Raw genomic sequence first — 9,124 nt, 5'->3', positions numbered from 1 at the left:
AGGATAGAAACCCTTCAGTGATGAAGCAAAGCACCAAGCAGTTACAAGCCTAATCAGATTGTACTCCTGTTTGGAATCTGAATGGCCAAGCAAAGCACCAAGCAGTTACAAGCCTAAGCAGTGAGTAGCAAGGAAGGTTTAGGCCTCCTGTTTGGAATCTGAATGGATCAGCTCCATGGTACAGAGGAATGAGTGTTACAGGATGTGGTGTCCATACACATGAAAGTAAGACCATGTCATATTTTTCTTGACTATAAACTGCTGTGTAATTGACATGTTCCATCAATTGTTAAGCTAGTCTTTGATTATAATCCTCCGGCCAGCAGAACTAAGTCTTTGCATTTCATTATTTTTCAGATACTGCAAGATACTCAATGACAATGAGATACCACTGGATAGATTTCTCACTGAAAATGTTTCCAAAATTGTCTAAAGGACAAGAAACTTCGCTGGAACTAAAACAACAGCAGATCACTTAACTGGAGATCAATTAACTGCATGCGCACACCATGATGGATTGGAATTCTTTCTGAAATTAACAGGACAACAAACAGCAGCAGATAACTTAACAACATTACTCCACGATGTTCACCAACAGAGGCACAGGGATGTGGACGGCTAACCTCCTGCAATTCATCCATTTTACCGCCGTCGTCGTCCTGGTGCCACCTGTTGCCGCCGGCTAGGCGGGCCAGCACGGCGGACGCGGAGGCGCCCTTGTAGTTGTGGCCGCCCGCTCCAGGAGACGAGGCGGCGAACGCGTTGGTCGGCTTCGACGCCCTGGCATACGCGACGCCGACGAGCTCCGCCGCAGACGCCTCTCCAGTGACCGTGCCGTGCATCGCCACCACCCGCTGCCACTCGTCTGGTCCCTTTTTCTCCTCCTGCTCTTCCCTATCTTGCCGGCGCCAGTGACCTTTTCCTCCTCCTGCTCTCCCCTCTCGACGGTGGCCGGGATTGGTGGTGGTAGTGGAGAATCGACGGGCAGCAAGCGCCGATTTTCCGGAAGGGGATGGGGGAAAGCTTGGAAATTTAGGGATGCGGGAAAGGGGAGCGGGGGAGCTGCGCGGGGGAGCGGTGGAGCTGCACGGGGTAGAGGTGGATCCGCGCGGGGTTGCGGTGGAGCTGCGCGGCGGCGCGGTGTGCTTGAGCTACGCGAGGTCGCCGGCGTTGCGGGGGAGCTAGTGGAACTGAGCGAGCTGGCGGAGGAGACGATTGGACTGCGGGTTCGGTCGGATAAACCTGAAGGACTTTTTCATAAAAATACCGTTGCGACATGTTTTTCAGGACGGAGGGAGTATATCTCTGCCTACTAATAAACCATCTCTGCCTACTAATAAACCAGCTATTGCTTCTGGTCGTACGTCGTCATTAATTTTGCAAAAAAACCCTATAGTTTGGGTATTCAACCCGCAGTCCTCGTCATAAGTCAGGCCGAACCGGTATGGAGGAGAGAAAAGAAAAAAAATTAGCCCAGCCGTACGACACTGCCTCCTCGATCCCATCTTCACCTCCCGCGCCGCCCGTCCCCGCCGCCGCCGCCTCCTGCCCCGCCCCGCGCCCCCTGCCGCCGCCACCTCCTATCGCGCCCCCTGTCACCGTTGTAGGTTGGGCGAGTGCGGAATCAGAGTTCGGGACAGCAGCGGACGGCGCTCCTCTCGGTCGTCCTCTTCCCGACGGCAGGTGAGGCAGGAGGCCGCGGATCCGGCTGCTCCGGCGTGGATCCGACGGGGGGGCGGAGGGATCGAGGAGGGGGAGCACGAGGCAGACGGAGAGGTGGCCAGAGACGCTGGGCGGGGTGATGCGGTTGTCCATGGCGAAAACAACGTCGCTTCCCCGTGCCTTCGCACCGGTCCTCCGCCACCCCCTCGCCTCCCTCTGCTCTAGGCCCGTCTCGAGCCGCCAGAAGCAACTACTGGTCTCTAGCCAGTGCCCTCGCCTCACTCCTCCCCGGTCATCGTTGCTGCCAAGGAAGTAGCTGGCGGAACGCGGCGAGCCCCGATCTCCTCCACAACAGCCGACGCCTCTTCCTGTAGCGAGCTCACCCTTTACGCGCCTTCTGCAGGAGCAGGACGAGGCTCCCAAATGCAGCGAGCTTCTTGTGTAGGTCAGATTGCTCCCTCCTGCTTCTCTGGCCCACACATTCCTAGCAGTTTTATTAGAAAAATACTGATACGAAAATGTGTGTAGGCAGATCATTGTAGCATATACATGGATTAGGCATTTGTTTTCCCCTGTTTTTGATAAGTTAGTAGCTCCAGTTATTTTTTTATGGATGTTATTTACTTTTGGATACATTCCCATCTGAACAATCGAAGCTTGGGTAATACTAGATGTTATTATAGTCATGCCATCCCAGTGTGATTTACTACCTACTTGCATGGATCCCTACACATAGTGTATGTAATTTCTAACCAATTTCAGATACTGCGTTGACTTTCTTTTCTAAAGATTGCCCCTAAGCGCTGGTGGTTGGAGATAAAGTTTAGCCAAGATGTTATTCTGATGCTTCTTCAATGAATTTTCCTGATGGAATCCGGGATGTTCTTCACCTTTATCATGTAACGCCCCAGATTTGTGGGATGTGGGCAGCTGGACACAGGGTTATCCGTGAAATACAATCTGTAAAATAAAATAATACAATCTGGAAGATAGGTATAGGGATGAACACTCAAAGGATTGTGCCCCCATGCCTAGGGCCTGGCTACGCCACTGCCTGTAGCTGTTATTAAACAAGATCCCAACTGAATGTAAAACACAATGCTTCCTGCACGCTATGTAATGCTAAATGTATATTGCACCTATAATTTATAACTACAGGTTCTCCAAGTTAGACAAAGGTTTCCTTCATACTTGAAGCAAAGCTTTTTTTATATCTTCATGTCATATGAGTTGTAGTTTTCCGGATCATCTACACACTTCAGAGAAGTTACTTTAAGTTGCTAAAAGCAAGATAAAGTAATACATATTGTGCATGTTTGACACAGTTCTCCCCGATTCTGAATCTAGCTATTTGTATTTTTCATTTTAGTGGAACTTCAGTACACATGACCACAGTAACATTATTTTCACAATGTCACTAGAGACGAGGGCAACCTTATTTGTGACAATTATCAGAGTTGGATAGAAGAAGTGGTGTGCAGTGGCATCTAACGAATTGTGAATGAGTGACATCTAACAATTCTCACTAAATTTGAATACTCGCATTTTTTGTCCTGTTGCAACGCACGGGCAATTTACCTTTCTGTTCTTATGAAATGCAGATTTGGAAAGGAGGAACAAGGTACTGAACTTTTTTATATCTGCATAATCTACATCCGAAGTTAAGCAGTACACAAATTACTATGCACTGGAGGAACATGGCAATTTTAAGCTTACTACATGCGGAATTATGTTGCTGCAGCTCTTTTAGTACTCACGTGTAGATTTTCCTACAGCAATATTACTTGCATTCAGTTTCGTTCCGTCATGGAAATTCAGATGGGCGTTCTGCAGCGTGTTCAGAATAATACTTTGCAAGGGACAGCAGCCTGACGTCGAGCAGTAGCAGCAACATGTTCTGCAGCTTCGATGACCCTGATGAATCCGCTGTCGTGCTCAACTCCTGCTAGGAGGGCATGGAGGAGTTTCCCCTTGAACCACATGACCTGATTCTCAGGTTCGTAATTTAGCCTATTTTTTGGCTGTTGCTTGCTCCTTTGTTTCTTTGTAGATGTTCTGATTATTGGTGCTTTGGAACTCTTGTGGTATGTAGATCATTGTTCTACTGACGCTCACTTCACCTGAACGGCTGGACCAGATGATAGTATATATACCCAGTGTGGTATATTGTTATAAGGTTGTGTATTAGCTTCCAGTGATTTTGCTCTCACTGGTATCTCGACAAAGCTTGAAGTATATGTCGATGTCTTGCTCAGTTCAATTAGTAATAGTATTAGCTTGAAGTGCCATCCATACTCAGTTTCAACTAGATATCTCCATGGATAGCTCCCTTGCCATTATATTGAAGGTTAGTGTTGTTACATGTTGCTCAACGTTGCACTTTTAGTACTCTAGCTGCTTTGTAGGCGAAACCGCCACCACCTGCAACCGTGCCCTCAGGCTTCCCTCAGACCGTCCTTATCAATTGTAGTCTCTGCTCGCCCATGTTAAGTACCTCCTTTTAGAAAGGGCCTCCCTCGATAGTGGCCTCCCCTGGAAGCTCTTGACCCTACAATGGAGTCGGTTCCCTGTCAGTAGAAAATTCTTGTGTTTGGCCGTCAGACTGTTAGTTGTAACCATGTTATTCTGTCAAGCTTTTCCATCGAGTTGCCGAAACAATATCAAAGTAGAAGATGTTAAATATGAAAGTACCAAGTTATGTACTCTGCTATTGTGGTTGTGAAGCTCGTACAGTCTGCTTGATGTTCGCACCAAATTTCCTTCAGGCAACAGGATGATGAGTTCAGTGCAAGTCTTCAGATTGCAGGGCTAATCATAGGCAAAGAATTCTGGACTTCTGTGGGCTTTCATGAACGATTTTGTAATGAAGAATAGTTGTTAAGTAATTATTTTTGCTAGAAGAGTAGCGTCGCCAAAAAGAGTATTGCTAGGGAAGTAACTAGAGTACATGCTACTATTTTTATAGGGAAGAGCCTAAACGACCCGACTTATGCAATCTACAGATGTTGCTTACGAAATCGGGTATAGAGACATGCATCTGCAACCATCTATTAGCAACATCAGGTTTGTGTTTGTATCTCTTCTGCGTGAATCATTTCTTGATCATTATGTTATTCTTCTGTCATCTTGAATCATTTTTGTTATAGCCATACATTCTCTTTTGGTTTAAGAAGATAATAATCAAGTTTCACTAAATGCATTTTCTATAGCGGTCAGATTCTCTAATAATTCAATCATACTACGTACTGGTGTGTAATTTCATTTCTTTGGTCAACAATCTACCTTTTCCCTTAGATTGTTTCTCATAGTGAACAACTGATAAAAAGGATTTGTAGGAAATAGACAAGAATGACAAGGTACATACTGATGTTTTCTGTAATTTTCCTGTGTGGTTCAAGAGAAGCGTATTGCAGCAGAAGATTCAAGGGTGATAACGTACGCAACGAAGAAAAAATTTCTGTTGTGGGAGAAGAAATTCCTGCCCCATAGGCTTTCAGTTTAAAAGTTTCCATTACATACAGTTTCACTCTGTTCATATGATACATTTGTTATCACTCGGTATTCTGCTCAAGGGGAACTGATACTTCCTCATATGAGAATTCTTATCCTTCTGACTATGGCATGCCTTTTGGTCTGCCCTGGCTTAGGTAGTTTGTGTTGACTCCTTGATTATTCAGTGATTTGCCAACTATTCATGGATTCAGCAACAGACTGGATTTGCTTTGTCCCAAGATCATGGATACTTGAATGCCCTTTATTGACCATATATTTGAGAGGCCACTTCTGATTGCTTTTGTATTTTATGCATATTTTAAGCTTGTGGAAGCCATTTTTTTTCTCAAAGATCTCACTTGTGCATGTTAATCTCGGGAACTATATCCAGACATCCCTTGCCCCTCTTATGCGGGTCATTTTGCATTTTGCTTTTGTGTTAGAATAAGTAATTAATATTATGTAATCAGAACCATTTTTTGTTCGTATGGGATTGTCCTCTATGATAACTTGATAAGGCATGAGAACATTTTTATATGTCAAAAGTGGTCAATCCGCAGAAGAATGCATGCTCCTAAGCCATGGGAGAAATTAGCAAACAGACAAAAGTTATCATTTGATTTCAGTGCTTTGAATAGGTTCATGCAAAAAGATAAACTTTCAGATGTATATGGTATCACCCTCACCTCTGATGGCACAAGCGCTCTATTTGATGTTCTTCAGGAGAGGTTCAAGATTACATTTAAGGAGAGAACACAGTCATGGTGACACTCGATAAAGTGAAGCAACGGCCAGCCTTGCAAGATAGGGAGTAGTCCGGGCCTATCATACAATGTAAATATGTCAACTGCTCTTTGCAGAGTCGCTACAAAATTCATGTTAATTTCCTGCAAATGAATAAGCTTTGTTTTTATATGAATTTCTATTTCACGTTGTGTAGGCTTAGCAAGGTGGACATGACTAATATTATTGTAGAAAGAACTGCAACTTTTGCCTCGAATGAAACAAGGTCTTTGGGTGGGCTGTGTGACATTCTCCCGTTGCAACGCACGGGCATTTTTGCTAGTGTATGTGTGTGTGTATCTATATATATATATATATATATATATATATATATATATATATATATATATATATATATATATATATATATATATATATATATATATATATATATATATATATATATATATATATATATATGGCTTCTACACAGCATCTCCATCATCATTATCAGTACATCCTACGCAGGTGAGTTAGGATGCACTTGATCCCAGGAAGGTATCTATCCTTCAAACCAGAGGAGTGCTCAAACTAACAACTGTACATAATATCCAACAAAAGAGGGTCGTGCTACAGCAGCAGAATACATGGCTCAGTCTAGATATCAGCACGAATCAAGTTGTGCATATTTGCTGTTGGCATGAACCACATCGCCGCATGTCAGGTTTGCAAAAGCCATCCATCGCATGGAAGCTTGATGCCTTTCACACATTGAAGATTATCTGGCAACAAGCTGTGTCGACGAATCTCTGAATATGGTGATTCAGGAAACCCATGGTATGATGTGTAAACACAGCCCCCCCTCGCGAATGGAAGTTGCATAGCACAGTAATCATCGCCGGTGATATGATCGATGATTGGTTGGATGATCAGATAATTGAGCCCGAGGAACAAAGAGTGGTTGCCGAGGTTGTAAACCCGCCTCCAGTTGAATACGCCTGGCCCAACGGAGCTGGGATCTTTCTCGAACACGAAGCAGCCATAGCCATCAATGTCACGAACGCCCCACGCATTGTACTGCCTGTGGTTTGATGTAATGGTTTGGTCAATTTGGTACGTGCGAATGAGCATCAAATGACCGCAGTCAGCTGAACGAGCGATAAACCACCACCCATCGGCTGGTATGATTCCAGGTCCTGGAATCATGAAGGCCAACGCATTTGGGTCTGCTGCAACAATTCAAATTGGAGACCAAAAGGACAAAAATAAACAATCATGTTCAGAGTATGTGTGGAATTAAGATTATTATAACAGTGACACATATCATAGACAGAGAATTGCAATGCCGTGGTCATAATCATACCCCAAGTTAAAAAAATAAGCCAATGGCTTTCATATTCTAGCAATATGTCATGGTTCAAACATCATGTAACAATGAGAGGAAAACAGCTATGACAACGCCTACTCAGATTCTACCATAGCAATTACTACTACTGTTCTCATATCAACTCTAAGCAATAACATGCGTTGTTATAAAAATCTTGTAAACGAGAGTAACATATAGCAATAATGATGTTATGCTCATAATATGTATTCTAACAATCATTAGATGCCAATTGTTCTCATATCAACTCTAACAATAACATGTGTGGTCATAAAAATCTAGGAAATGAGAGGAACATATAGCAATGATGTGGTTATAGACATGCTATGCATTCTAAATTTGTAACAAATGAACAGACAGTCGTATTCATAAGGTAAAGATGAGATGAGATAGAACAGTTACACGACGATAGATTCCACCAGTATAGGCAGCCAATCTGTGCGTCGACCGTGTAAACGATGCCATCGTGCACTATAGCATCAGACAGAAATGTTGCCTCAACAGGATTGATGATGAGCCATAACCATGTATGGCGATCGAATTCCAGATAGACTAATCCCATGTTGAACAAGGCAATGAGCTTGTAATCCATGTAGTCTTCTGATGGTGTGGGCACTTGTCGGGACCCCGATTCCAAGTCACACCGATCTAGCCTGTAACACCTCATATCACTTTGCGGCCTCACGCACGGTACTCCCACCGGTGTCGCCTTACCATGGCCCGGGACCGTTTGCGCCTTTTGGCTCACGTATATGACAATGTCGCTAGCATCCATATGACAGAGAACCCGGGCCGACATGGCTAGTCGTGAACCCAAAGCGGCACTAACGTATGGGGACAGGCATACATGAATCAACATCGAACGTGTCGGTCAGCAGCGTGCGAATCCGGGCTGTAGCACTGGGCTAACAGGACTCCGGGAACCCGGGCTGTAGCAGGCTAGGCAGGACTCCGGATGTCACCGCGTGACATTTCCCCGAAGGGACAGACACAGGAACGATATGAAACACATGCCGGCCAGTCAAGTGTCCAGAGCAGTAGTGCTGGGCTAGCAGGACTCCGGTGAACCGGGCTGTAGCGGACTACTATGGCTCAAGGAGGCACTAGACTACATTTCCCCATAAGAGAGGCTGCTAAGGATGGACAACTAGATTGTCGGATCCCACACATACCAAGCATTTCAATCATACACACAATATGCTCGATATGTGCAAATACAACATGGCATCACAACAAGACTCTACGACTCAGAGTATCTATTCATTAGGCTCCGAAGAGCCAGATATTACAAACATGGGTCTCATGACCCAACATTCAGAGCATACAAGTCAAAGCACATGCGGAAGCTTAACATGTCTGAGTACAGACATCTACAAATGAAAAGGCTGAGAAGCCTGACTATTTACTAGATCCTGCCGAGGGCACAAGATCGTAGCTGAGGTATCAAGCTAAACGTCGAAGTCCACACGGAACTACTAGCGAGACTGACGTCTCTCTGCAAAACATAAAATAAGCAAACGTGAGTACAAATGTACCCAGCAAGACTTACATCAGAACTATCTACATATGCATCGGTATCAACAAAAGGGGTGGGGGAGTTTAACTGCAGCAAGCCAGCTTTGACTCGGTGGCTATCCTAAACTATGACTGCAAGTAACTCTTTTGAGGTGGCGCACACGAGTCCACATATTCACCATATCAATACACCACTATGGATCCGCTCCCGTCTCCCTACGAGAACGCCATCCATAGCACTCACGCTTATCTTGCGCATTTTAGAGTATCCACTTTCACTTGTCTATGAACTGTACAGGCAACCCAGAAGTCCATTTCCGCGGACACGGCTATTCGAATAGATCATAT

At 44.7% G+C, this 9,124-nt stretch overlaps 1 long non-coding RNA gene across 8 annotated transcripts; it reads left to right on the top strand.

Annotated features, from left to right (window-relative positions):
• Positions 1-6,184, top strand: LOC109771512 (uncharacterized). Of its 8 annotated transcripts, XR_012181378.1 has the most exons (4): positions 29-3,658; positions 3,755-4,725; positions 5,878-5,988; positions 6,095-6,184. It is a non-coding gene; the product is annotated as an uncharacterized lncRNA (long non-coding RNA). The 8 variants fall into 8 exon arrangements; XR_012181377.1 differs by lacking the exon at positions 6,095-6,184 and having other exon boundaries at positions 22-3,658; positions 3,755-3,838; positions 4,428-6,067; XR_005772299.3 differs by lacking the exon at positions 6,095-6,184 and having other exon boundaries at positions 23-2,107; positions 2,452-3,658; positions 3,755-6,067.
• Positions 6,185-9,124: the final 2,940 nt, after the last annotated feature.

Source organism: Aegilops tauschii, chromosome 1, assembly GCF_002575655.3.
Source record: "Aegilops tauschii subsp. strangulata cultivar AL8/78 chromosome 1, Aet v6.0, whole genome shotgun sequence".
In the NCBI taxonomy this organism is placed as follows: Eukaryota; Viridiplantae; Streptophyta; class Magnoliopsida; order Poales; family Poaceae; genus Aegilops; species Aegilops tauschii.
The sequence above is the reverse complement of the archived record's forward strand: the minus strand, read 5'-3'. Positions and strand labels throughout refer to the sequence as shown.